Genomic DNA, 14,842 nt, shown 5'->3' with positions numbered 1-14,842 from the left:
ACCTGAGGGTAACGCTGACCATGGACTGCTGGAGGTTTCTAGAAATCCTGCTGCTGCCTCTCTTTTTTTTTTTTTATAGTATCTGTAGCGATCTATAAATAGCATTACCCTGCCATTTTATCCTAGTATAGCAAACTAGAAACATGACATTTGGTTTTCAGGAAGCTAAATCTACCTCTGCAAACACATCCTCTGCTTAGCTGGCAAGAATGCCTTCAAGTCAAGATAAAATTAAAGGAAACTTCGAAAGGCACAAGAAAAACGATAGAAGGGCTCTAGTGAGGGGGAGCAGAGGATGGATATGTGCCTGGTGACATACAGCCAGAAAAATACATTCTTATGATGCTTTACATTACTGCTAATGCAAGTTTTAGTTTTGCATAGCAGTTTCTACTGCTAATATGTCTGAGTATTCACAAGACCTCAGAAACCTCAGTTTTCTGTTTTAGGAGAAAAATATAAACCCAGGCTTTTTTTTACCTGAGCACCACTCCCACACCCCCTGAGGGCTCTTCACCTTAGCTCACATGCCTGCAGGGGCATACCCTAAGACCAAGCAATCCTACCTCCCACCCACAGCCTCCAACAGGACAGTAGTTTATTCTTTATAGTGTATTTTCACCATGTGTTTCAGTTTACTATGTGAAGTGCAAGCAATCACATATCTAATGGGCTTAGAAAAAAAAACCAAACCTGCAATTTTAAGAAAAATGGTAATTACAGTGAGTACTTCTTCCATCTGTGTCCTTTACCCTGCAGCTGTTCATTAGCTGTACCTTTGCCGCAAAAGCTCAGACCTTTCCCCCTCTGCTTCTTCAGACCTGACCTCCGAGGGAGACCTCATTAGCCAACAAATGCGTCTAATAACGTATGCAAATAGAACTGGGTCTACAGTGCCTGTGAAGCAGATGGCTAGTTAACTCCAGTGGCCTATGCTTTAGATAACATATTGCTTAAAATGCAAATCACTCTGGATAGAAAAGTTGATAATGGCAGCACCGGCTTTGCCAAGGTGGGTGAGCTGCACCTCCAGCATGACCAGAGGGCTCGCATGGGAACACCACCAGCCATAGCAACACTGCTCTGCAAAGAGCTGACCGTTGGGTAGAAATCCCTTGCATGGTTTTTGCTTTGCACTGGCAACACTAAAAAAGATAAAATAATTATGCTTTATTGAATCCCAGGTTGGAAGGGACTCGAGAATCATCTGACCCAACCCTTCCAGGCAAAGCATGACCTAGACTAGATGGCCCTCCACCCTCTCCAGACAAATCTTAAGAGCGCCCAACACTGGGGAGTCCACCACTTCCCTGGGGAAAATTATTTCAGTGGCTGATTGCTCTTGGAATAATCCTCCCAGGGAAGTGGTGGATTCCCCACAATTATTTTTACCATAATGAGATGGTAAGAGATGTGCTATCAAAATGCCATGTGGGGGGCATAACAAGGGAGGTGGAGGGGAACACACTGTCAGGAACACTGCCAGGGCTCGGGGAAGCAGATGGGTGCACAGAACTGGCTGGCACCTGCACCCACATCCCCATTCCCATCTGCTTCCACATGAGGTCCCGCAGGCGATGCTGCATACCCAGGGCAATGCTGTGGCACAGGACCTGCCTGGTTAACCTCTTCCATCCCCACCAGCTGCTGTGCTGCTGGGCTATTTCTACCTCTGATCTATCATTCTGCCACCTCCCAAGCCTGCTGTTGCCAGCAGGCTTTCAAAGAGGGAATGTTATACCTGCTTCCTATCGAAAAATTTATTAGCTGAATCTCAGAAAAATCAGCTTCACATTTTGTTCCATTGATGGGAACCCTTTGTAAGCACAATGGAGAAAGAAGTATTTGCAGGTACATAATTGCTTTAAAATAAATTTAACTTATCCACTAACAAAACCAAGTATGCAAATTATTTAACAGCCTCTCAGGATAAACAGCAGCAACTAATATGTTTGTCATTATAGGGAATACTTGTCACGCCAAGATGATGATGCTAAGAGGTGCTAACGTGCTCTGATAAGCCCTTGGACAAGAAATCAATTTTCAGGTTTTCTGCCAGCTCTGCTGCATTCCCTGGCTCTCGCTTCCCTTTCTGTTTTCTCAGCAAAGCCTTGGAATCCCAGCTATAAGCTATGCAATACTTTTCTGCTATTACATGCTTCAAACAGCCAGCTGACAACAGCTCTGACTATAACCATCTCCTTTGTATTATTATAGCAGAAACAATAGAGTTACATAAGGCACTTGATGGCAGGAGCCATTATCCACATAGTTGTGCAGAAAAAGCATCAGCTCTTTGCAAGTGTCCTCACGCATGGCCTGTGCTCCCTCCTTGGGGAACTAAAGCTGGCAGCAGTGCTCGGGAGAGGCAGAGTCCTCAGGGCTGCTGGCCAGAAACATGGTGTATATAGAATCACAGAATGTCTGGGACTGGAAAGCACCTTGAAGGCCATATAGTTCCAACACCCCTGCAACAGGCAGGGACACCTTCCACTAGACCAGGCTGCTCAAAGCCCCATCCAACCTGGCTTTGAACACTGCCAGGGATGGGGCAGCCACACCTCCTCTGGGCAACCTGTGCCAGTGTCTCACCACCTTCATAGCGAAGAACCTCTTCCCCGTATCTAATGTAAATCTCCCCCTTGTCAGTTTAAAGCTATTTACCCTTGTCCTATCCCTACAGGCCATTGTCAAAAGCCCCTTCTCGTTGGCCCCTTCAGGCACTGGAAAGCTGCTCCTTAGAGTTTTCCCAGAGCCTTCTCTTCCCAAAACTGAACAAGCCCAGCTCTCTGAGCCTGTCTCCATAGGAGAGGTGCTCCAGCCCTTGGAGCATCTTTGTGGCCTCCTCCAGACTCGCTTCAACAGGTTCATGTCCCTCTTCTGTTAGAGCCCGCATACATCCCACATCAGGAGCATCTCATGTCACTCAGAACATCCAAAAGCCATTCTGCTGTTTCTCACAGCAAGGGTAAATCTAACCACAGCTGAGGCAGGTTCATGCATTTCATACAGCATCAGTGTGGTGGGGTAAACGCATTGCCCACAACGTGGCTCTTCCCTTACTTGCACCATGAGCGGTGTCTTAACAGTCTGCCTGGACAGGAAAGCACCAGACCAAAAATCAGTGGGTATTTTCCCATAGAAAAAGCAGGAGCACTTGGGTGCAACTCACCAATAACAGCCCTTCCTCAGAATTACTTTCCATTAATTTATGCTCAGACAAATAAAGGCTTTTCATTTACTGCAGATGTAGTTTCTTTCTGATGTCTCAAAAATAAGATGCACAAACCAGCAGGAGGTTGGTGGTCATGCCAGGCCACTTCAAGGACGGAAATCTATGGTGGGACTGCACGCTGTGGTCTGCATGGGCTCATGCCCAACAGCCTCTAATAGATCAGGCCTTTAGTGTCAGGAAATAAGTTTTCCTCTCCTCCTATCGGTATGAAAGGCTTTTTGTTCTTTTGGTTTTGGGTTGTTTTGGTTTTATTTTTTTGGAGGGGTAGTGGGGAGTTGTGGGTTTTTTTGTTTGTTTCCACTAAGAAGCTATTCATCATCAGGTTATGCAGCCTGATGCCTTCATCATGTTAACAGGCCTGCTAACATTTTACCGAGTTGTCTATATTATTAATATTCATTTGTGGCATAAATTTTAAACTTTCATTTGGAAGCAAACACACTGTATGCACTACATATAATTAAAAATCCATCCACTTGTCAAAGTAAAAGGTTTCGATGCATTTCATTCATTGCTCCTAACAGAAGCTTCCACCACAAAGTGCTCTCCAGAGCTGTTAATGGCTGGTAATTGCAATGCACATTAGCAAAGCTCTGGCTGCATACCAATCACAACAATACACCTGAAAATGAGGTACCCTTATGCATATATTCCAGCATAAAACCTGAACCAAAGAGCTAATAAAACCCCTATTATTCAGAAACAGAAGCTGTTAAACCCTTGCTCACTATGTCCAAGGGAAAAGACTGCCACCCAGAAGCACTGCTCCTAAGCAGGCAAGGAGTGCTATTTTGTCTGAATACCCCTTACTTTCATGCTCGCTATTGCATATTTGGGACCACCCCTACCCAGATCATGTCTTCCTGCTTTCAGGAATTATATTCCCTCTGCAAAAAACAGAATCTGACTGTTTTCAACTGAATGAGCTTAAAGGAAGAGCAAAGTTTTGGGAGTATCTCCTCACAGGCAGAGCCTGAAACTAATTTAGAGAGAGCTTGAGTTATTGGACTTTAGCTGAAATTTTGCTACTGATAAAATTAAATCATTTACACCCACCCATAGTGACTGAGAATCCCTCTGTAGAGTCCAACACATAATGCCACAGCCTATAACACCAGAAAATTCCAGCCATGCATACTTAGGAAAATTTTCCATTAACTTCCTTAAATAACATACAGCAGAGCAGCCTTGGAGGATGAGCACAGGTTAAACTGATGGATTTCTCTCCTCAATTTGATATGAAAGTGTTGGGGTTTTGCTTTGTCTTGCTTTTTGGTTGTTTTTTTTAATAATCATGCCTTCTCCTTTCAGCATTTGTTTTGTCTGAACCAAGTGCTATCACTGGAGAATAATGCATCTATCTGCCATATTACGAGTTATTAATTACAAGTTGTTATTTCTAATGAGGTAGAACTCTTGGTTTTAGAGCCCTAGCTGAGCTGAAAAAGTTGATGCAATTATTCTACCCTTGGCCAAGCAGCAGGCTGTTAAGCTTTTATTTTTCTCTCACTGTCTCTGTACTCAGTACCTCATTTCCAGGAAACACCAATGAGAAACAAGGTTATGCAAACACTCAGACACAGCTGACAGGGACCGGAGCTCCCAGCACGCTTGCTTGATAAACACGCAACACAAGAAGAGGTTTGGTGCCGCTGGGATGATGCTGGGGGCAGACTCCCGCAGCCTCTGAAATCCTGGTAATTCCATTAATTATCTTCATAGCTTCTAGCTTTGCTACAGGGTAAGACTAGTTCCCCATAAAGGCAAAGGCATCCCAAGGAACAAGGGTTGTCTTCCTGATTTAATAAAGGGGCAGATGGAGGACAAAAGAATTTGTAAATAAGTACTTTGACTAATTCTGCCCTATAATAGCCTTCAGATTATTTCCAGATTTCTAAAGTACTCACCTGGAGCTGGCTGTATTCAGGCAAGAACTTGTGATACACATTTAAAAAAAAAAAAAAAAATCACAGGCATGCTTGTTATTTATATGCCCCCTTGCATTTTATTATAGAAGTTGCTGACAAATCATAGGTCACCACTAAGCTTTTAACAGCACTCCCCCTCCCCAAAGTCTTCAGAAGCAATTTAGGCACACAAAGGTTATATGGTTCTCTTCTCTCTCCAAGGTAACGCCAGAAATTTCACCTTAAATCTTTTTTTTTGTTTCTGGGCTGCAATTTGCTGGCCAAGGGCTGGGCACAGTGAACACCAGGAGGTGTCCTTCTTAAGATGGAAACATGGAAAACTTATCTTAACCAATCATGAAAGAGATAATTACTTTGGCACTACAGCAATCATCCCAATGCCCCCACAAAGGGCATCTTGTCATCCCACCTGCCAGGACTGGAGTGAAGGGAAATCCTCCAGCAGAAGTTGGTGACAAAAATGCACAAATATGCTTACATTTTATTACTTTTCCTTTCCTTTTTTTTTTTTTCCTTCTTAGGAGCTATGCATGTTAAAATGCCTGGACCTGAGCAGGGTCCCAAGAGGCTGCCTGTGCTGCCGGGTGGCTCTCCCGGCTCTCTCTCAAATGCTTTACTGCTCATTTCAGGGGGTATTTACCTGCCATTTATCTGAAAAGCCTCAAAAATAAGTGTTAAAAATTTATCACCCGTCAATGTTAAACCAATTACTAAAAATTAAACTAATTTACAACTGCAGTCTAAGGCAAGGGTAAAGCTTGATGTGAGACTTGATATAAAAGTATACCACACTCATGCTGTACTCCTGCAGGACTAAGGGGAGATTGACTGCTGTAGAAAAAAGGAGTTGCACGATTTCCACAGCAAATTCTCCTCTTCCAGGAAGTGGTTTTATCCCGTTAAGCTAAGTAACAGTGTGAGATCCTGATGTTAACATCTGGCCTGTGCGCCACTCTGTATCTGAAATGCCAACAGATGTCCGAGCTCTCTGATAAGCCAGAAAATGGGAGGTCAAAAACCAAACTCTGAGTGAAGGATGCTCTCAAATATCTTCGCTCAATGTTCACTGCCACGTTATTTTTTAATGTAAGTTAAAATGACAGGCTGTACTACGCACGGCTGAGAAATGCGCAACCTGACGGAAGGGTTTCTAAGCAGGCAGAAAGCGTGGTGTCTAAACTGCAACACTTCCCGTCTATTTGGAAAGAACAGCTATTCTTAGCACTAACATTTTCCCATCATAATTCAAGGGGTATTTTTTTATTAAACTGACGATGGTTTGAACCACAATAAAACTTTCTGCCAGTTTGTGGTTGACAGCCCTTGCCGCTGTCTGCTGTCAATGTCTGCTTTGAGGCACTGGCACTTTTGCAGCTTGATTTTGTTTAGTAGAAGGGAGATGGGCATCCACCTTGCCATCTATGCCTTTAGTGCTGCTGATCACTGTTAAAGCAATGTTTCAATTAAAAAAACATTTTGTTAAAGAACAAAACAAAAAAAAAAGCATTTCCTGAAATACAAGAGACAAAAAGAGTCTTAAGGGTGCCAACTGTAAAAAGGTGCTCTACGAATTCATTGAAACAGAAGTGTGTAAATTCCAAGCCTTGCCTGAAGCTACGGGGGCTGTTTGAGGTGGCAGGATGCAGGCAGTGACAGAGCAGCCATTTAGCAGAGACATGGGATCAGGGAAAGACATGAGACACAACCTGCTCACCCTGCCCTGGCCAGGACCTTCTGGAATGAGTGAACATCCTCATGCTGCCTATTTTATTCTTTACACTGATCTCTGGCTTCTTAGACCATGCCACAAACAGGTACTGGGATGAGACCCACAGCAAAGCAGCAGCCCTATGGATCAGCTCCTCAAGAGCAGCGCCCTTTTTGCATAGCAGGAAGAAAAAAGGGGAAAAGACATGGAGAGCCTGCTGTTGCCCAAGAGCCTGCAATACCACTGGAGAGACACTGGCATGGAGATTCACCCATGTCTTCAGGCACCCCCTCAATACACACACAGCAGGAGAGGCTGAGGGTGATGAGTAATTCAGGATGTCAGACATACCACAGAACAGAGCAAAGCAGCCAACTGGTCAAGTGAGAGCACTGTTTCTCTTGAAATGTCAATCTGCAGCAGGCCTTTCTAGAACATTTGATGCTTACTCATCATTTACTACTGAGACCTAGAAACTGCCCCAACAGACAGGGGTCAGAGACTGAACAAATTAAGCATGTTTGCTAAAAGAAACCAAGGGAGCAGAGTGGCTCAAGGAACACAATGCACACGTTCCTGCAAGAGTCAGATATCAGTCTTATGCTAAACATTCTAATTTCTTATCACAGTGAATAGCAAACCCAGGCTTCTGCTCCGCTACCCGATTTAGAGACATTGTTTATGCTCCCGCACTATAAATACCTCCTCGTTTATTCAGACTGTGCTGTTCTCCCAGGAGCTATCTTGACGCTTAAAAAAATAGCAGTGACAGCAAAGGTATTTTTCTTATCAACTGGTGCTCTTCTCAGGACAATTTTTAATCACTCATACACACATAGTTTTCTGACATGTTGCAGACAGGTTATCTTGATGCTCACCAGGACCACAGCTACCCATCATTAGCACAAGTTGTAGCAGGTTTCGAAAACGTCATAAAACCAGTTTGTAAAACAACTGCAGATACTAATAATGTTCCCATGTAGAGGAATGCAGCAGGCTACTGTCAGGTGAGCTAACCTCCCCTCTTCTGTATTAGTCATTTACCAAAAAAAAAATGGGGAGAAAAGAAGAGCTTGAAGCCCTCATCAATGCCCTTCTGTGCTCAGCCAGCGGATTTCTGCAGCATTTTCTATTCTTTTTACAAAAACAAAACAGCCAGAAGTGCAGTTATCTGAACAAAACTGTCTAATGCACATTTCTTGCAGTGACAGAAATTTACACTACCTGAGAATCTGGACCGGTATTCTTATTACCTCTGTTTTTTTTTTTTTCCCTAAAACCAGAACCTCCATGTTATTCTGAAAACACTGATCCGTTCCTGTCTACCTACGTGCAGGAGTGCGTCAAGGCTGATTTCAGCCCCTTCAGCTCCTTTCTTTGAGCAGATTTTTTTTGCAGAGCCATCTGCCACACTACTGCTTTTGCATCATTTCCCTCCTACCGGGATGTTATTGAATAAGAAGTCGCAGCACCAAAATGGAAGTATTTAATTCCCATGCAGCTCTCTGCTGGCAGGAGGAAGGGGCAAGAGGAAGAGGCAGGAGGAAAGGAATAACGGGAGGAAAGGAGGATTGCAATGGGGAGAGGTGATGCACCTGTTCTACCTGGATGGGGATATTTACAGGATGCTCATACACAGAGCTGTTGATACTTACGAAGTGGTACTCTGGCATAAAAGAGAGTTACGCATCCATGCCCTGACAAGGTGCAGTGGATGCTCTCCAGAGCTCCCCTCCAGCCTCAAGTATTCTGTAATTTTTACTGATAACACAGTCCTATGATAACTTTCCTCGCACTACTAGCTGATAATATTTTCAATGCCCTCACCCTCCCCAGACCCAGCCCCAGTACCACATGTTGCATAACCAAGAAAATTCTGCATGGCTGCTGACACACTGCAACTGACAAGGGGACATCTTCAATAACCCTGTAACTCTTTCAAGCTCTGTGCCCCTCAAGTTCTGGTAAAGTAAAAGTGTTTTGTTTAACATTAGTGTGTGCGTAGCTCCTATCACAGGAGAAATCATTTCTGAAAATAAAAACAAACACTTATCACAAAATGCACCTTTCAGTATCCAGTGATGCCGGAACTTCTCCACCGTCATGACCATGTTCCCTGGCTGCAAGGAAGGGCAGTGCTCCCTGGGACTCTACCAGACCCCAGCTCCCGCTGCTGAAGCATCATGCTGGGTCCCACCTGGCACAGTCCCGCTGTCACCAGGCTCAGGGCTGCAGCATCGGCCTGTGCAAGGCCAAATTAAAGGGGGTTTGCTGCAGAGGGGAACGGCTGTGGAACCTCAGCCGGCTCCTCTGTGCGTGCATGGAGATGCACCACCCGTGTGGCAGCTGGGAAGCCTCACAGCAACCACCAGCAGCTGGGACCGCAACCGTCAGCATTCTGGATGGTTTCACAGGGATGAAATCACCACTCATGTTGTCTTATTTCATGCCTGCTCCACCAGCAGCAACCTTTAATTTTAAAAGCAAGAAGTTCTCAATTATCCTGAATTAATATCAGCATAACTTTCTTCCCTTGTTAGTATCAGAAGTGACTTCGCTCAGCCCCAAAACTGCCTGAATCACGCTGACAGCTTACAGAAAAGCCCAGGGTAGCTGCCTCCAGGCTGGATTTTTCTTCAAATTCAAATTACAAATCCATTTTTTCACTAAGAATTAAAAAGTTGGGTTCTGCAATTAATGGAGTTTTGGCTCCAAAACACGGCCAAAAATGTGTTTTATTTTGTAGCACAATGCAACTGTCCATTGGGGATGTGTGGGCAGAGACATGGGAAGACAGGATTGTTTCGTCAAATCAGAAGAAAATTGTTTGTGGTCACAGAATGCCTCAGGAACGCACAGCTACAGTGGAACATGAGAGAAGTCAGCCCCTCAGTCAGTTAGAAAAGGGGGGAAAACCCCCCACATTTAAAATAAATTACCCTCTTCAAATGAGAACACTTTAATTATGAGGCAAGAAACACAAACCCAACCCTTCCCTTTGAATACATGATTTCGTCAGCAGCCCCATGCTTCTCCAAACACCCACAAAGCCATATGCTGCTCAGCACCAAAATAGAGCACTTTTAATCTTCAGGGGTTTGGCATACCTAAAAAAAATCTGAATTTAGAGACTGCCTTCCTGGGATGGAAAAACTATTTCTCTTTGTATGGAAAAGTCCCATTTGCTGATGCTACACAATATGGCCACATAGTTGATACAGTTTTGGGCTCCATGTTACATGGATGTCCTCTGACTGCTGCCTGAGAGAGAGAGGAGGGAGCTTGGCAGCGTTGCTGGCATTATAGATAGACCCACTGCAGCACCAGCTCCTCCTTTCCAGCTTCTTTTCCTGCATCCATGGTATGGAAAAAGGCTCCCTGGGGATGGCCGAGAGATGTGTTTTAAATATACCATAAACCTGACAGCCAGTTCCTAAGCGGAAAATAATGTGCCATTTGGTATGAAGCTCAGGGGAACTCAGGTTAAATGTAAGGAAGAAAGTTCAGGGGAAGTTCAGGTTAGACTTTAGGAAGAAGTTCTTTACTGTGAGGGTGGTGAGGCACTGGAATAGGTTGCCCAAGGAAGTTGTGATTGCTCCATCCCTGGCAGCGCTCAAGGCCAGTTTGGAAAGGGCCTTGGGTGTCATGGTCTTGTGCGAGGTGTCCCTGCCCATGGCAGGGGGGTTGGAACTAGAAGATCTTAAAGTCCTTTCCAACACTAGCCATTCTAGAATTCTATGAACTGTATCAATACAAAGATGAAATGCAACAAGGAATTGAGTTTGGAAATGAACTTTTCTTACTTAGTGTTGTTTGCCTAACACATGTATTAATTTATTGAATATCTTTGCAGCACTAAACATTTCAAGGCAATCAATTCATCCTCAGGACTGCTTCAAACAATCCTGCTCCTGTACTGGTGTGACTTTTGCTCCCAACCTGCAGCCCCAGCTGACCATGGCTGCTTCAAACAGAAAATGCAATGTGAGATACTCCCATACAGACCACGAGCCACCCAGAAAAGAGGAAAAACCTGCATGTAACATTGTCCTCTCTTGGTGTACTAGTATTTAAAAATTATGGTGATCACTGACTGTCCTAGCACTCACATGTACCCCATAGGTATACCAGGGCTAGATACAGGGATGACAGGTGTACTCAGCTACTGGAAACCAGAAGGTGACCCCCAAATAGAGGGCAGATGGGGGCAAATGGCCTCCCATTCTGGGACAGCGGCTGCCTACTTCAAACCCAGAGCAAGATCTGGAGAAGAGGGCAGCCTTACTGGCAACCCTAACAACCCTAAACCACTGCCTTCAGTTTGGAGAGACTGTTCTGTTCCTTTCTGCTACAGACAACATCTGACGTGGTGTTTAACCCAGCTTTTCTAACTATGGCTCTTGTCCTGCAACTAAGAGTGCCTGTCTTGCACATGAAACATTCATAGCTCCCAGCTCCATCACAAGCATCAACCAGCCTGGTACAGCTTCTGTCACGTATTTAAAATTAATGCACAGTGCTTAATACAAGATCCCCTGAACTAAACATAGCATATGCTGCACAGTCTTTGGTTTTAGCTGACAAACATTTCATGCAAACACATCAGGCACACAGAATTTCCTAGGGATGAAATGCATTAATTTTGTCAGTGCTGCGGGAAATGATTGTCAGGCTGGAGTCTGGGCTGGAAAAGTCTCTTCAAGAAACCAGAAACACCTTGATGCACAAGATATGTATATATATGCAATGATACATATTTAGAAAACAAGTTATCCTCTTCATCATAGTGCTGAATGCCTCTTGGGCAAGATCATGGCCTCACAGGTTGCTACAGCGACCCAAGCACCAGCATCAATTATCTGTACTGTTCTATAATGTCAAGAATTAGACTTAAATTACATCAAAGCCGCAAGAGCGATAGTATTCACACAGCTTTTCAGAAGTGATCTGCAAGAAGAGCATCTGTGCAAAGGCTGGGAGAAATGTGATGCTTCTGTGGGAGAAGCCAATGCCCAGCCAGGTGCCCACCAAAAATAAGCAGTTTTAAATAGTGCTCTTAGTCCCAGCAGCTCCCACAGAAAATAAACACAGCTGCATGAAGACGAGTGAAAAACCAGGCAGTATATCCCTGCAAATACACAGTTTTTCATTAGGATTTATTTCCTGGCAGCAATTTCAGATTTCACAATACCCATATTTCTATATAGGTCCAGAAATGCCTCTGAGGTTTCAAAATAATCATGAACTTTAGAAAGGAGAACATCTTAAAAATCAGGATTTTCTTGTCCTCATGAAGTAATTTGCTGGTGGTGTTGATGCAAGCAGTTCCAGGTATACGTATGAGCATATCCATCTAACCCAACACCTATTTATTTACATTTTGAAGGCAATCAACATTCATTCCAGCTTACTCTCCCCCTCCCCCCGGCATGTTGCACAGGCTTCTGCACAAACCTTAAACAAATCTGTTGCGCTCACTTTGATCAGGTGTTACATCTCTCAGCTGCCAGCGAGAAAGGAAAATGATGTTCTAGCTTGTACTTCCAGTGCAAAAACCTCTACCTAAACTGAGTCCAAAATACCCATGCACACCACTTCTTGCCTTTGCTAGAAGGCAAACCAGCGCAGGCTCTGCTCAGTTTGACCAGCTGGAAATCCTGCTAAAATATAAAGTTGAAATGGCCGTACTTTCAAAGGACATTCTTTAGCATTAATTACCCAGAATGCAATTGCTTTAATTTTCCTAAGAGCCATGACTGAGCCCCAGGCACCCAGCGGGACATGACTGGGTTTTGTTGTTCCCATCTGAGCAGTCCTTGCCTACAGAGAGCAGGGAAACAACTTGCCTGCAACCTTGGTTTTTCAGCCTTTGAAGATGGGGCTTACTTAGCAGAACACCACCATGCTTGTCCATGTCCAAGAAGAGTCTCTAAGCCCTGACCTGATGACTGATTATGATTTTTAAGGGAGAGAAGATGGAAGACAAAAGGTGCTTTTCCGGGAAAAAAACATGGAACTACTTCGTTTCCCCCTTACTCCTCAGAGAAAGACATGCAGAACTTTGTAGCTACAATCACTTAGATGCTGGCCACATGAAGCCACGCAACACGCTTTCTTAATAACAAATCCCACTTTTAAATGCATTGAGCACAGAAAGATTCACACTCTCTTGCCTCTGATTGGGTCTTTTCACAGAGTTGAGATGTGAAAATCAGCCTGCCCAAATATAAGGTTTCCCCTTCCTCTTCAGTGAGCCCATCATCTTAGCATTACCTCCCCAACCTACTGAGCTCTTACTCTGCTAAACCTGGGCTTCCCTCCAGACAAACTTCTGAAAAAACATCTTCATATGTTCAGTAATTTTGGGGGGGGGGGGGGGTTTCCTTGGAAATACACTTCACTGATCTCCACAGATTATAAAAGTATATTCATATTGCCAGATGCATAACATTTCAGAGCTGTTCCTTCATCTGCAGCGTCACCAAACCTCTCCTATATTAAAATAAAAATCCCAAATAAAACAGGACCAACATTTCCTTATGCAAGGGCAGGAAAGGCAGATAAGGCTCAGAGTTATTGAATGCTATTTTCTTCATATGGCCCCATCTTCCATTATGGTTTATATACAAAGTATGAAGAAGATCATATAACAGAAAATAATTTCCTGTGGTGCACACAGGAGTAAGACTATTACACCAGTCAGCAAAGGTTAATTAGTGACTATACATACTGCAGTGAGATGTCAAGCACCGTACCTGTTGCCTACATGTGCACCCCAGGAGAATAAATAAGCCGCAACTCAAAACTGTACTGTACAAATAACCACATCCCTGTAAGGAGTTTCTAATTTTATACACAACCCCCTTTCCATACATTTAAATTGCACTGCTAATAACTCTCACCAAGCCAGTGTAAAATCCTGTAAGTCTGGGCCCTTTTTGACATTTTGGAGAAAACCATGACTTTTCTTTCTGAAAATTTCAAAAGCAGGTCAGTATTTTTGACATTTCCTTAAGAATTTCTTATGGTATTCTTTTTCGCTTCCAAACCTAAATGTCAGTGTACTGCTTTTCTTCCAGGAAGAGACCCAAGAAGCTGTTGCTGCCCCATCCCTGGAAGTGTTCAAGGTCAGGATGGACAGGGTTTTGAGCAACCTGGTCTAGTGGAAGGGGTCCCTGCCTGTGGCAGGGGGGGTTGGAACTACATAGTCTTCAAGGACCCTTCCAATTCAAACCATTCTGTGGTTCTATATTTGAAAAAGCAAGCCAAATTTCATCACCTGAAACCATGGCAATGCCATGACACACTGAAGGCACAAGCACTGCCAAAACAAGCTCCTCTCCACAGCTCAGAGAGTGAAAAGCCTGCTCTGCAACTGCAAAGTTAGAGAAAATAAAGAGCTGAGGGCAACCTGCAGACTGGTCTAGTGGAAAAGCTGAAGCAGAGCTTTAGCTGCTGCTCAGGTGAGGAAGAAGGGCTTGGTTTAACAGCTACACTGGAGCGTGGCTGTTTGCTTTCCCCTGGGTTGTGTGTTTTATGCTGAAGAAGAGACCCACACTGAAGCAGGCAGGATGGCAGGCTGGGGCAGGGGGTGTCAAGCAGCCCCTGGGGGAAAAAACCTTCCTTTTTCCACTCAAAGTCAGCAGAAGTGTCTCCTCCTCTTGGAAGGCCTCAAGGATGCCTCTTCCTGGCTGCCAGTGCCCGTTACTAGGATATGCAGCTCTTTTTCTCTCTCTTCCCCAGAAGGACTTTCATCTCTAATGTCAGGCTCCCTATGCACATTTAGAAAAACCAGTTAAATCTGCACAAATACAAAGCAAAGTTGTTAACTTCGATCACTTTCTAAGACAAGACCAGCCACATCTCAAAAATTCTGGCTTCTATCAGGAACTGCTGTGATCAGCTACTCTCCAGAGCATTACATTTCTTCTTCCTTCCATTTGAAAAGAAAAAAAAAAAGTCTTGTTTTGT

At 44.1% G+C, this 14,842-nt stretch overlaps 1 protein-coding gene across 2 annotated transcripts in view; it reads right to left on the bottom strand.

Annotated features, from left to right (window-relative positions):
• The window catches only part of KCNJ3 (potassium inwardly rectifying channel subfamily J member 3), a 644,250-nt gene that overhangs the window by 596,100 nt on the left and 33,308 nt on the right, over positions 1–14,842 (bottom strand). The gene's annotated exons all lie outside the window — the stretch shown is intronic.

This window comes from Pezoporus wallicus, unplaced genomic scaffold (assembly GCF_028554395.1).
Source record: "Pezoporus wallicus isolate ANWC-B61680 ecotype Strahan unplaced genomic scaffold, APGP_CSIRO_Pwel_v1 contig_736, whole genome shotgun sequence".
NCBI lineage: Eukaryota > Metazoa > Chordata > Aves > Psittaciformes > Psittacidae > Pezoporus > Pezoporus wallicus.
Note: the sequence above shows the minus strand (reverse complement) of the source record. Positions and strands in the feature narration are given on the sequence as shown.